At 38.9% G+C, this 12,939-nt stretch overlaps 1 long non-coding RNA gene across 1 annotated transcript; it reads left to right on the top strand.

Annotated features, from left to right (window-relative positions):
* Positions 1-2,337: 2,337 nt before the first annotated feature.
* Positions 2,338-8,786, top strand: LOC126827146 (uncharacterized). Its single transcript, XR_007682580.2, has 6 exons — positions 2,338-2,449; positions 3,316-3,371; positions 4,633-4,822; positions 6,324-6,498; positions 7,488-7,594; positions 8,289-8,786. It is a non-coding gene; the product is annotated as an uncharacterized LOC126827146 (long non-coding RNA).
* The last annotated feature ends 4,153 nt before the right edge of the window (positions 8,787-12,939 follow it).

Below are 12,939 nucleotides of genomic sequence, written 5' to 3'. Positions count from 1 at the left end.
CTAAACACTGCTTTAATGGAAGCAAATTTTTGTTCCAAATTATGACTGGTCAATAGTCCGATTTACAACCAATAGCTAATTGCGTAACAATTTGAATACGCTTTAAACATAGCTCCACATTGGAACAAATATGTTTACATAACGTTACGTCATGACTCACGATTTTATTATGCCCAATTAACTAGTGCATAGCAGAATATTGCAGAAAAACTAATTGCGTGACAAAGAGGCTATCAACACTGATACAGTGTCAACAATACTGTATGGAGTCGAACAAGACTTTCACCGTTTTTAATACCTTAAATCACTGTCCAAAGTTTTAGGGAAGACCCCAGATTAAACGAAGGGCTGGCATGTTGCTGTAATTGGGATAGATTTGATTGAACGGGGAGAATAGACACACTCCCTCAAAAGCCAATCTACCAATGGGCAGAGAGGGATTTCTCGGGCCATTGCTTCAGGAAAATGGGTCAGAGCAGAACAACAGGACGTTAAAGCCCAATCAAAAAACTTTTTGTAAGCGATAACTTTTTTTTATTATTATTAAAACCGGAAGTGATGTAATTGGTTCAACTCGCACGTGGTCTCTATAGCAAGCAAACAAATTGTTGTTCACGCATCGTCGTTGGCTTAAAATCTGATAAAAGGGATTGTGTATTGGGATGCTATAAGCATGAAATTATGGGGGGGGGGGGTAATTTCTCGCTTACAAAAACATTTTTGCGCGGGTTTCAGAGGGGATTGTTTCTTAAAAACATACTTAAATTTATGGAAACCGTGTTGAAAAATCGATGCGGACATGGAGAAAACCCACGAGGTTGGACAGGCAACTCTACTCCTAGTCTCGTAAAAGCTAAGAATCGAAAACCCGCCACTTGACTCAATGATAGACCTTATGATCCAAAGCGCATGCGTTAGACAATTCGGCCACCTAACCTTACTTTCGTCCAGGACAGAAAGATAAGTTAGCAAAACAGACATGGCATCCAGATGACATAGAATGAGATGAAATGGGGTTTAAATGTCCTACTGTTCTGTCACGACTAGGCTGATGAAGCCCGGCATACGCCATACAGTGAGTTATGAGCTAAATTTTGCCCGGACAGCGGCGCTATTGCCTATACTCTTATATCGAATTCCAACTGCCAAGGGATCTTTTACGTGCACGCCAATGTGTACACGGGACCTTGGTTTTTCGTTGCATCTGAACGACTGTCCCTTGCCACGCCCTCTGTCCTGCACCACTGATAAGGGGGAACCATGCCGGAGAATACTTCCTGATAACGATCATAGTCTTTTTCTTGAATGTAACTTTAGGTTAAATATCACTCGATTTACCTCGTTCTTCCATTTTCCCAGCATTGCAAATGCGCATGTATGGTTTGGTGGTCAAGCTGACGTGAATTTGAAATTTGAAATTTACTAACAACCATTTTGACGTCAGATTGAATTTCAGATTTTGTCTGCTGTTTCCCCGTTTTTTAAAGGGGGAGAGAGAGAGAGAGAGAAATGGGGTTTAACGTCCACTCGACACAAACTAGGTCATTTCGGGACTAACATATGGTTTAATTTTATTTCAATAATTCGCTTGCGCGTAAGGGTCTTTAGCAGTGGGAGGAAACCGGAGGACCTGGAGAAAACCCACGAGGTTGGACAGGCGACCCTACTCCTTGCCACGTACAACCGGAGATTCGAAACCACGCCAGTTGACTCAATGTCAGACTTTATGATACAGCGCGCGCACGCTAACCATTCAGCCATCCAACCCCCCTTATTTAAAGGGACATTAAGATTAGATAAAAAGCTATAATAGTTACAATATAGATAACATAAAGAGAATATGCTAAAAAATTTCATTCAAATTACTTCACTCTGATCCGAGAAACCCAAATTTCAAAAACACTGTAGCCTCGGTTTCCATTGTTACCATTGTTACGATAATAAACAAAGTCTCGATTATCCATGTTTACGGTTAATCTTATGCTTCAATTTAATCTGTTTAAAATCGTACCCAACAGATGGCACCGAGACTCGAGAGTTGATTATGGTCTTGTCATGTTAATAAAAGGCTAATTAATAATTTAGATAAAATTTCAGGCCTAAAAAAGACCTGCAATATGCAGATTTAGCTTTCACAATCTGAATGTTTAATAAGAGTGTACGAAATAGTTTCATCGTTAGATTATAATTAAATGGGTATATTATCAAATTATTCAGCTATTAAACATAATTTTCAGCCCTGTGAGATACCAGTCTATTATAGAATTGAAAATGCCAAACGATGAACCGAGAGAAGCGATTACAATTATATGCAACCCTTTGCGTATTTAAAGCGTGATTTTATAGTTGTGAGCAGTTAAATAAGTGAAGTTGATACGTGTACATCTATACGGTATGAGTACTCCCGTATATTTGTTGACGGTTTTATTATGGATTAACCTAGTCCAAGGTAAGCTAGAGAGAGGGAGAGAGAGAGAGAGAGAGAGAGAGAGAGAGAGAGAAATGGGGTTTAACGTCTACCCGACACAAACTAGGTCATTTAGGGACTAACATATGGTTCAATATTATTTCAATAATTGGCGTGCGCGTAGGGATCTTTAGCAGTGGGAGGAAACCGGGGCATCCGGAGAAACCCACAAGGTTGGACAGGCGACCCTACTCCTTGTCACGTACAACCGGGGAATCGAAACCGCGCCAATTGAATCAAGAGAGAGCAATGGGGTTTGGGGTTAATGTACACTCGACATAAACTAGGTCATTTCGGAAGCGATAATTCAACGCCATCAGGCCAATGTTACTCTTGAATCAAGAGAGAGCAATGGGGTTTGGGGTTAATGTACACTCGACATAAACTAGGTCATTTGGGAAGCGATAATTCAACGCCATCAGGTCCGAGCTACCCCTATACACCAAATAAAAATTTAGTTAGTGATATTTCATAGTTTTTAAAATATATTAGATTGGTATACAAAGTTGATTTCACTGTGGGGGGAGCGCTGGTGGTCATCTTTCGGTGTCGCTTGACGTGTTCTGGAATTTTTGTTTCTGAAAAAAAAAAGAATTAATTTGAGGCTCTCGGGTTAGGGTCACATTAGTGTGTTCCCTAGTAAGGATTGAATTTTCTAAAAATGAGTTTTTCCGCTATCCCGGGGTTAGGGCGAGGGGTTCTTATAACTAGTTGATTTTATTTGCATGTGACCGTGGATGTTGACCACTGTCTCATTGCACGGTTTTCAAAGGATAGCAAATCATCAACAATAATGATCAGAAACGTTGATGGACGAAGTGTAAAATATTTGATCTTGCTTTTTTCAGCTGATGTGTTTTTTCATCATGGCGATACTCAAGTACGCTATGTGACCAAGGTCAAGGTGGGTTATTATTTATCACGTGGTTGTTATGGTTATTACGCGCCATAAACAGAAAGTTTGCCTAGTAGCCTATAAACAGACTATAATCATTAGTTGAAAAATATCAGACCACAAATACTCAAGTCGATCAATGCTAAGTTTTAGGGGAGTTACGGTGGCATTACCGCCGTGGTTTCCCCTTGTCAGTGGTGCAGGACGGAGGGTCTGACAAGAACAGCTGTCTAGTCGTTCTGATGAGACAAAACACTTAAGTCCTGTGTACACAATGGAATGTACACAAAAGATCCCATGGCAGTTGGAACTCGTTACAAGAATAGGCCGTAGCGTCGCTGTCGGAATAAAATTTCCCTCATAGTACACTGTATGGCGTATGCCCGTCTTTATTTCATTTTTAAGTTTTAGACATTTGAAGTTTTCGAACAGTTCATGATAATTTTATGTTTCAAGACATTTGAAAACATAGAAATAATGATAATTCTAAAATAATTTAAATGCAAGTCATACCTTTATGTATTATATATATAATTGTTAACTAGAAATTTTAAAAAGCAAAGCATAAAAAACAATTGTGTAACCACAACGCTAAGGGAGTCGGGGTCGCTAAGTGATTAGGGCGCTAGCTGAGTAACGAGGATATCAGAGGTTCGATCCTGGTGTTGGGGCGGGGGGGTGACAACGTCTCATTCAGTCCATGATGAGTGGGGTTTACCGTGTGACCTATGCTGACGGAGGGTACACCAGATATTGACCATTGTCACTGATCTATGGACAACTTGAACATGAATTTCCTATTGACCTGTACCAGTCATAGAATCATATTTCCTTTTCTTTGCTGGTGCAGTGTTTTCTGTAGGCAGTTCAGGAAGATTGAATACCATCCAGAACGTAAAATAGCTAACATATCAGAACAGAGGGAGATAGAGACAGAAGAGGGGTTTAAAGTTCACTCGACACAAACTATGTCATTTTGGGACTAACACATGGTTCAATTTTATTTCAATAATTCGCTTGCGCGTAGGGATCGTTAGCAGTGGGAGGAAACCGGAGGACCCGGAGAAAGCCTACGAGGTTGGACAGGCGACCCTACTCCTTGTCACGTACAACCGGGGAATCGAAATCACGCCAGTTGACTCAATGACAGACCTTATGATACAACGCGCACGCGCTAAACATTGGGCCATCAACCCCGCGTATCAGAACAACCACTATCACTTTATTGAAACAGGGGTGTTACGATACTTTTTGTTTTTGTTTATTATAGAATGGCGACGTGGATAAAAGAGAGGAGTGTAATTGTTATTGCAAACGGAAATGGGGAACGGATTCATGGGATTGCTGTACATGCGGCTGGGCAGATAATATCTGTTTTCCTGGTGACGTCAGTTTAACCCTGGAATCGGGCAAGGTCATTGCCATGGAGAAATTGAAACAGGGACACCGAGTTTTAGCGGGTAAATCTTTTATTGTTCTTGTGTTTTTATCTTTTAAAACAATCAAATCACACAGAACCATGCAAAGAAAGGAAAATGGCGCCGTGATTTCTTAACTGGCAGGTTGTTTAGATCTTTCGATATATTTACAAGACATGTAGCCTGACAAATCTTCAACGTCATTGTTGAATTCAAAATGCAACCTGGGGATTTCTCCGGTACCATGCAGTTGTTATAGTGTATCTTTGTATATATTTTATAATATAATTTTAGTTATGGTAGTAATCGACCAATGTCCGAATTGATATCTCACTAATCTTTCGAGTCCTTTAACTGTTTGGTTTTAAACTTAATGTAACGATATATATTATGTAATTATAGTTAACACGCGTTCTTGCTATGTCGATATCTTCTTCTGTATTTAAACATCTGTTTCCTATGTACAATTTAACATCTCTAATCAAATATTATTATATAATTATTTTACTCCTAATCTTGTATATATGTTCTATATTCTACTGTAACTTTAGTCTGGTGACCGGCTCGCCCTAGCGATACCTATCTCGTTATTGTGACCGTTAGCCAGTTTTGGACACTCGTTTATTACAAGTACAATTTTAACTATTTATCTGAGTTTTCGTCGTTAATGTTGGAATAAGCTACAACCCCCAGAAAACAGCACTTCGGCACAAACATGAGAATCCGGTGACGTGGCACTTCCCGAGGGCGATTAGATATATCAGTATAAAGTCCACCATATCAATATAAATGACATTTACTGGTGAAAATATTAAACGTGCATCTTTACATTGTTCTTCTTTGAGACTTTTGAGATCGTTAGTCCTAAGGGGCAAATCCGAGTATGATCATGCTGTTGGCTTACATTCTAGTACTAAAACAAGACTAACACAAAGTTATTTACGACTACGAGTTGAACATAGTTCCGAAACAGGAAGTGATGGTTTAAAGCATGTGTCACTCCCCAGATCCAAATGTCGATCTCTGGACAACCCTATAGAGGATGTAACCGCCAACCCTAAATACATATGCTTGCAAACGCGATAGAGACTACTGTTTTAACGGAAGCTTTTAGAATCGGGTGTAAAGCATTTGGATCATTGAAAGGACGAACCCTATCGACAATCAGTGTTCTGGGACTTTTCGTACCAGAGTTATATCCCTTTGCAGAAAAAAGTGTGAACGTGATAGCGGCTATAGTTTTGAATGGATACTTTTCAAATTTGGTGAGAAGCATAACGGGCCATGGACGACAAACCCGATCGATATTCAGCGTTCTGCGCCTTTCCATGCAGAGTTATTCCCTCTTTGCCGAAAGACTTGTCAACGCCATAGACAGTTATTAACAGACTTTTTCAAGCTTGATAGAGATCAGATTCCTTGAAGGCATCCCCTATCAAATTTGGTCAATATGGTAGTTTTCTTTTCGAATAAGCTGTTGCCGGGACATGTCGACTATGTGAGCGTATTTCCACGCATTGCGTGGCTATCTTTTATATTTTAGTAACGGAAGAAGGTAAACTTGTGTTTAGTGAAGTGAAGACGTTCCTCAAACGTTATCCAGACAATATGGCCGTCTACTTAGATTTGATAACAGAAGATGAGCAGACGATATCGCTCTCGGAAAGTCACGTGATATTTAGTTCTACTACCAATAATACTAAAGAAATGATTCCAAAGTAAGTTAGGTTCAACTAACCTAGAAACAATTGCATCAGAAACGTGTTTTTCGGTAAACAACTTCTGAACTGATTTTAAATATATGTAGATTACATTAAAGGAGCTAAATCAATAATATTTGGGACCTACAAATTGACACAAATGGGTCGCAACGTATATAATAATGTAATATGAATGTAAATAAACTGATTTACATTCAATCGTTTCCGTTTTTACTCTAATTTCAAAGCAGTTATGTTCGGCGAAATACGCCAGAAGTCTTAATCCAGTGGCAATCCCTAGCGTCTGGTTATTCCAGTCTGCACCGATAGTATTTATTGAGCATGCTCTCCAGATAAGAATATGGGGTCACGGTTTGACATCACTTGTGGAATATGTCTAACCTCGTTCTTCGAGCCGCTTGTTACAAATTGCGCTAAAACGCATTATGGTACACGAAGTACCAATCGTAAAATGTTTATTTTGTCTTAAATATTGGATATCAGAAGCCCATCTTTTTCCAGTAAGATCACAACATCAGTGTTGATTAAAATTGTTTTCATTGTTGAAGGTTTTGGATGATATTGAGTTAGAGACTTAGCTACTTTAAATTGGTGGGCAACTGAAATATCTTTTGTGTACAGTAAATGATGTTAGAGTAATGGTCATTATTCATGAAAGTTGCAAGTACTGGAGCTTAAACTGTTAGAATTTCTAAACTAAGGGAAACGTATAATCGTTCGGATGGGACGACAAACCGAGGACCCGTGTACACATTGGCGTGCACGTAAAAGATCCCTTGGCATTTGTATTTCGATATAAGAGTAGGTCGTAGTGCCGTTGCCGGAGTAAAATTTTCCTTAGAGCACACTGCATGACATTAAACCCCATTTCATTTCTTTTCAGGGTAGTATTATTTAAAGCTGATTAATAACAACAAATTATTCTGGCTTTAATGAAATTGTTGCCGTTTTAACCTACGAATTTATTTTTTTGTTGTATTTTCAAGTTTTGCTGGAAGAGTAAATATAGGTGATTATTTATTCACTACAGATAACTGTAAAATTGAGATATGTCCAGTTAAAGTTAAAAGAATTACACACAACGTTAGAAAAGGTAAATTATTAAATTCAACAATTACTCACAATGTTAGAAAAGGTAAATCATTAAGGTAACGTTAAATAAAACAATTACACACAATGTTAGAAAAGGTAAAATATTAATGTTACGTTAAATACAGTCAGTTAAATAGAACTCCATCCAGAATAACCCCGATCTAATCCGGTGACAAACGAAATCTGTCCACAAGAAGAGAATGTGAATAGCACCGCGGGATAATGACCTGCGTATATTGATCAATCTGCACAAGGAGAGAGAGAGAGAGAGAGAGAGAGAGAGAGTTGAACATTTCGGAACTAACAATTTTATGGCAATAACCCGCTTGCGCGTAGGCGTTTTTAGTAGTGGGGGAAACCGGGGGACCCAGAGAAAACCCACGAAGTTGAACAGGCGGCCCTAGTCCATTGTCACGTACAAGCGCGGAATCGAAAACCCGCCACTTGACTCAATGACAGGACTGATTTCACGCGCACGCCTTAAACCACTAGACCACCCGAATACCCAAACCGCCCCTGGCACAATGAGGGAAAAGGACAAAGCGAACGGTGATTAGATCCTCGTATTGACTGTTCGCATCGCGGGGTAAAATGACCTTCGTATATTTTCAGTTGACTTTAAACTTGTTTCTTAAAATTTCATTGCTAATCAATTTTATTTTCGAAATATTAACGCAAATGTGAATATTTTTCAGGTGTCTACGTTCCCCTTACAGATGAAGGCACGGTGGTTGTAAACAAAATGGCGGCGTCTTGTTACAGCTCCATCAATCACCACCTGGCTCACCTGTTCATGACACCAATCAGAAGATATCCATGGCTGTTAGGAGATTATCAACAACAAGGCTATAGTCCATTTATAAGTTTCTTAAAGGACTTGGGTCACTGGATTCTACCAAATAATATGCAATTTGATTTAAGCAAAGAAGGATTCATGGCTGCCAGAACTCAAACTGAGCTATAAGCTATAAGCATCGTGTATTTCCAGCGCTAAAAACCCCGTTCTAAACTATACCAAATCCCTAGTGATAAGTTCAATAAAATTTAAACTGAAAACAAATTCTAAGACTTTTCTGAATTATAAGAGTATACATTACAAGGCTATCATCCCTTGTATACTTGAAATATCTTTCAACAATTCCATGCATACATCTTTAAAATGATGCTAAATATAAAGTTACTTCTAATTCTAATTTATTTATTGATTTTTTTATTATTATTATTTTATATTTTTTATACAAAAGCTTTTCCGCTCGAAGGAAATGGATCGGTCATTTTCTTGGGGCAAGACTGGCGCCAGGTGTGGATTTTCTGTGTTCTACGTGCTATTTCTCTCCCTTTTTTTTCGCCCCCGGGGGGTGGGTGTGGGGTGGGGGTGTACTGTAAATCATTGTGCGATCCAAAAGTATCTGCTTCGCACGCGACATCGGCGACTACAGGCCTGTTTAAAGTAGCTAAGTCTCTAATTCAATATCATCCAAAGTCTTACACGCTGTAAACACGAATTTTTTGTCAATTCAAATCAACATTGATGTTGTGATCTTACCGGGAAAAGATTGCCTTCTGATGTCCAATATTTAAGACAAAATAAACATTTTACCATTGGAACGAGGCTAGACATATTCCACAGCCCATGTCAAACGGTCACGCCATAGACTAGATTAACCAGACGCTAGAAATTTGCATTCGGTTGAGACTCATGCCGTATTTCGCTGGACATAACTGATTTGAAATTAGAGTCAAAACGGAAACAATGGAATGTAAATCAGTTTATATAGAACCCGATTACATTAATATTATATGCGTTCAGATCCATTTGGGTCAATTTCTAGGTCCCAAATATTAGCGATTTAGCTCCTTTAAATATGGACTATACATACAAAAAAGTGTTATTGGAAGTGTTAGCAGAAAATAGGGGACATCTTTATCATGAAAATTTCGGGGATAGCTAACATTTTAGGTTTGTAGTCAAAGCTTAATAAAAGAGCTAAATCGCTAATATTTGGGATCTAGAAATTGACCCAAATGGGTCGCAACGCATATAATAATGTAATATGAATAGATTGATTTACATGCAATCGTTTCCGTTTTTACTCTAATTTCAAATCAGTTCGGCGACATATGCCAGAGGTCTCAGTTGAATGGCAATCTATAGCGTCTGGTTATTCCAGTCTACACCGATAGTAATTATTGCGCATGCTCTCCAGCTAAGAATATGGCGTCACCGGTTGGCATGACTTGTGGTATATGTCTAACCTCGTGCTTCGAGTCCCTGGTTACAAATGGCGCTGAAACGCATTATGGTACACGATTCGTGTACCAATGGTAAAATGTTTACTTTGCCTTAAATATTGGATATTAGATGCCCATCTTTCCCGGTAATCAATGTTGATTTAAAAGGATAAGTTATTCGTGTTTTCAATGTCGAAGACTTTGGATGATACTGATTTAGAGACTTAGCTACTTTAAATATTTTTCAAAATGTGACGTGAGTTCGAGAGAGAGAGAGAGAGAGAGAGGGGGGGGGGGGTAACAACGTCCTCTCGACACAAACAAGGTCATTTCGGGCCTAAGATGTGGTTCAATTTTATTTCAATAATTCGCTTGCGCGTAGAAGTCTTTAGCAGTGCGAGGACCCGGACAGAACCCACAAGGATGGACAGGCGACTCCACACCTTGTCACTTAAAAGATCCCTAGGCAGTTGGAATTCGATATAAGAAAAGGCTATAGTGCCGCTGCCCAGACAAAATGTCCCTCATAGCACACTGTATGGCGTATGCCCGTTTTCATTAGCCCAATCGTACAGAACAGTTGGACGTTAAACCCCATTTTATTTCATTTCTCTCTCAACCCCGTAACTCGTTGATCGAGTTTACTGACGGACTTTAATACATCATATGGCTCTTCTACAAATCAACGTGGTCTACTCAATCCAGATGGTGTTTCTTGAACCTCAGGGGTACTTCCCAACGAAACTACATGGTATCTCCTCTCTCAAGAAGCCAATAGGTCTCTAAAACTCTATAGGATCTTAATCAGTCTTTTAATCATTGACAATGGTTTTGAGACAGCCCCGTCAATTATTTAATGGGACAAATATTACGTAATTGGTTATGATGATTGATTACTAAGCCTAATCACGTCAATGTAGCCGTTTCTGTTTTTGTCGTGTATTTGTACACGGTGAACAGTCCATTTGCTGATTACACTATTTTGCCTATACCGTTTTTTAGTACTTCGAATTTTTTGTAATGGTTTGGATTGTTCGTACTTGATTTTATTTTATTTATGCACTAAAGTCTTAGAATGGAGATGCACCAGCCATGATTTGTCTGAAGTGACGGGATCGCCAGTATTTTGACTTAATGATCTGTATCATTGTTACCCAAGCTGTTAAAGTTTTAACTTGTATAGTGAAATCTTGTGCATCATCAACAAATGGTTCCGCTCGAATAATACGAATTGCTATGTAAATATCAATGATAATTACTTAATTAAAATTGTATTAGTCGGCTATTATGTTTATTTTTTGGGGTATTGAACATTTAGATCTACGTGAGAGAACAAAGTCCCTATATCATACTGATGGTAAAAGTAATTAATACGTACACAGAGAGATTCAACAATTCTATTGAATTTGAAATGATGACAGTAAATACTGTTTTGTACTTAAATAACTGGAACAATTCATAGTCCTAATTATAACGACCTCGTCAACGTCGAGTTATTAACTCTTGAAAATGAGAGCCATCTGTAAACGTTGTCATTTGTTATGATGATGATGTTAGATAGGGAAGTTTGCACAGTCAATTGTTATTATGATGTTAGATAGGAAAGTTTGCACAGTCAATTTAAAACTACTGAAACAACTCTATGGGATGCAATTACTTGGTAATACTAAACGACAATGGCATGCAGGGATGGGGGGGGGGGGCAAAGTTGGCGACGTCTCCGATCATCCACCTAAAATGGAGTATACAGTTGAAGACTGAAATCAAAGATTAGGTGGGTTTGTTTGTTTTTTTTAGTTTGAAATTATCGCTGTTATTTCTGCTATACCAGCTGTCCCGAATAGACCATTGTCCGCACGTTAGGCTAATTTGTAGGTTAACTATGGTCTTGACTAATTATTGGTTTCATATCCATAGACAAGGCATATCTCACGTAGACAAATTCTGGGTTAATAACAAAATAACATATCTGATTCTCCTGGTGGAAAGTTTACACTGTCCATAAAAGGGTGATTCTTGACGTGATTAGGCTTAGTAATCAATCATCATAATCAATTACGTAATATTTGTCCTATTAAATAATTAACGGGGCTGTCTCAAAACCATTGTCAATGATTAAAAGACTGATTAAGATCCTATAGAGTTTTAGAGACCTATTGGCTTCTTGAGAGAGGAGATACCATGTAGATTCGTTGGGAGGTACCCCTGAGGTTCAAGAAACACCATCTGGATTGAGTAGACCACGTTGATTTGTAGAAGAGCCATATGATGTATTAAAGTCCGTCAGTAAACTCGATCAACGAGTTAGGGGGTTGAGAGAGAAATGAAATGAAATGGGGTTTAACGTCCAACTGTTCTGTACGATTGGGCTAATGAAAACGGGCATACGCCATACAGTGTGCTATGAGGGACATTTTGTCTGGGCAGCGGCACTATAGCCTTTTCTTATATCGAATTCCAACTGCCTAGGGATCTTTTAAGTGCATGCCAATGTATACTCGGGACCTTCCTGACGACTAGACAGCTGTCCTTGTCAGGCCCTCTGTCCTGCAACACTGACATGAAAATCCCGATGAAATTTCTCGGCCAATGTAGGGATCGAACACGCGACCTCCAGGCTAGCGAGCCAGCGTCTTACCCACTTAGCCACCGTGGCTCCCTGGTTGAGAGAGAGGATGTTGATTTTGAGTATTGTAATGTAAACTATGCTTGTAACCTATGTATCCAGTGCTTGACATAAAAGAGCATTGCTGTTCCTGGTAGACAAACATCTTAGCGGTAGAGATAAAAATAAATACACAACATGAGTCCTAGCCAAAATAAGAGAATTACATATATAACCAGAGACAATACTAGAGGATCACAAAGCCAATATAATCTGTAACAGAAGAGGGTATGCGTCACACGTCGGCTGTGGGGAGTTTTTGAGAGTTAGACTTTCCACATCTGACCAGCGACGCATATTGGTACAACGCATCTTTAAAGGGGCTAAATCGCTAATATTTGGGACCTAGAAATTGACCCAAACGGGCCGCAACGCATATAATAATGTTATCTGATTGTATATGAACTGATTTACATTCAATTGTTTCCGTTTTGACTCTTTTAAATCAG

The sequence above is a fragment of the Patella vulgata genome, chromosome 7, assembly GCF_932274485.2.
Source record: "Patella vulgata chromosome 7, xgPatVulg1.2, whole genome shotgun sequence".
In the NCBI taxonomy this organism is placed as follows: domain Eukaryota; kingdom Metazoa; phylum Mollusca; class Gastropoda; family Patellidae; genus Patella; species Patella vulgata.
The sequence above is the reverse complement of the archived record's forward strand: the minus strand, read 5'-3'. Positions and strand labels throughout refer to the sequence as shown.